Raw genomic sequence first — 2,348 nt, 5'->3', positions numbered from 1 at the left:
TGAGTTCTTTATCTCTTCATTTGATGTTTTAGGGTTTCAGGATTGTTGTATTCTCTGTTCCGCTTAGTTTTTCAGATCTTTGCTGTGGAGGGATGGCGTGGTGCTTCTGCCTAGAGCGCCATTTTGCTGCAAGTCCCCTTGTAAAGTTTATATACACAGTTTCATTCTGTATGATCACTTCTGCTATTTGCTTCTTTTCCTCAATATTATGTTTCTAAAATTTGTTCAGATTGTTGCATATATCTGCAGTTTATTCATTGTACTTCTGTTTAATATTCCATTGTGAGAATATACCACAATTTATTAATTCTCTTTGGATGACTATTTTGTAGATTTTTTCCCTACCATCTACAGTATACGTTCTTGTACATGTCTCCTGATATTCATGTTCTAGAGTTTTTCTTAGGGTATATTCCTAGGAGTAACATGCTGGGACACAGGAAACGAGAACTTGCAACTTTACATAATAATGTCAAATTATTTTCCAGAGTGGTTGTAGTTGCATAAATTTATATTTCTAGTGATTTCTCCATTCTTGCTAATGCTTTCCAGTTTAACGTTTATTAGTTTTGCCAATCTAGTAAATATAAAATGGTATCTCGTTGCAGTTCTAATTTGCATTTCCCTCTTTTTTTAATTTAATTTTGTGGGTGTTAGAATATACACAGCAAAACATACACTAATCCAACAGTTTCTACATGTACCATTTAGTAACATTGATTACATTCTTTGAGTTGTGTAACCACTCTCACCCTCCTTTTCTGAGTTGTTCCTCTTCCAGTAACATAAATTCACTTTCCCCTAACGTTTCTATCTGATCTTTTGAGTTGCTGTTGTGAAATTGGTCCCATATAGATCTTAAAAGAGCATAATGCTCAAGCAAGACATTTTATTTCCCTCATTATTAATAAATTCTTTTCATTATTAAGAACAATGTTGCTGTAGATTTTTGGTAGATACCTTTTTCAGGCTGAGGAAATTCCCTTGTATACCTCATGTCATGGATTGAATTGTGTCCCCCAAAACTGTGTCAACTTGGCTAGGCCATGATTCCCAGTATTGTCCACCATTTTGTCATCTGATGTGATTTTCCTATGTGTTATAAATCTTACCTCTATGATGTTAATGAGGTAGGATTAGAGGCAGTTCTGTTAATGAGGTAGGACTTGATCTACAAGATTAGGTTGTGTCTTAAGTCAATCTCTTTTGAGATATGAAAGAGAGAAGTGAGCAGAGAGACAGGAGGACCTCATGCCACCAAGAAAGCAGTGCCAGGAGCAGAGCGAGTCTGTTGGACCGGCGGTCCCTGTGCTGAGAATCTCCTCCACTTCCACCAAGGGAAGATTGATGACAAGGACCTTTCCCCAGAGCTGACAGAGAGAGAAAGCCTTCCCCTGGAGCTGGCACCCTGAATTCAGACTTCTAGCCTGCTAGACTGTGAGAGAATAAACCTCTGTTTGTTAAAGCCATCCACTTGTGGTATTTCTGTTATAGCAGCACTAGATGACTGAGCCACCTTATTTTTTTTTCTTTTAAATCATAAATAGGTGCCGGATTTTATCAAATGCTTTTGGTTTGCATTTATGAGATGATCATATTTCATTCTTTAATCTGTGACTATAGTGTATAAGTTTCCTAAGGACTGCTGTAACAATATACCACACAGCGAGAGGTTATACCTCACGGTTCTGGAGGTGGGAAGGTCAAATCAACATGTAGGCTGGGCCGTGCTCCTCTGAGGGCCCGTGCTTCCCCTCTTAGGGAAGAGCTTTTCTCCTCTTTCCCAGCTTCTGGTAGCCACAGTTGTCCCTTGGCCTGTAGATGCATCTTCACATGGCTATACTGTACTTCCTTCGTCTGTTTCTCTGTGTCTCTTTTCCTATTTTATAACACATGACTCAGATTGGATTAGAACCCATTCTACTCTAGCATGACTTCATGTTAACTGCTAACATCTTCAGAGACCCTATTTCCAAACCAGTCATGTTCACGGGTACCAGGGGATTTTGACTTCAGCGTATCTTTTGGGGGACACAATTCAATCCATAACATAGATTTACTTACATTAACATATTTTCAAATTAAAAAATATTTTTTTTATTGTACTTTAGAGGAAGGTTTACAGAACAAATAGTTTCTTATTAAACAGTCAGTACACATACTGTTTTATGACATTGGTTAACAACCCCACGACATGTCAACACTCTCCCTTCTCGACCTTGAGGACCTTTTTTTTGGTGAAAATACACATAGCCAAAGTTACACCATTTTGAAAGTTTGTACATGTACAGTTCAGTGATATTGATTATATTCTTCCAGTTGTGCTGCTATTCTCAGTATCCTTTTCC

Source organism: Trichechus manatus, unplaced genomic scaffold (genome assembly GCF_000243295.1).
Source record: "Trichechus manatus latirostris isolate Lorelei unplaced genomic scaffold, TriManLat1.0 scaffold00076, whole genome shotgun sequence".
Taxonomy (NCBI): domain Eukaryota; kingdom Metazoa; phylum Chordata; class Mammalia; order Sirenia; family Trichechidae; genus Trichechus; species Trichechus manatus.
Note: the sequence above shows the minus strand (reverse complement) of the source record.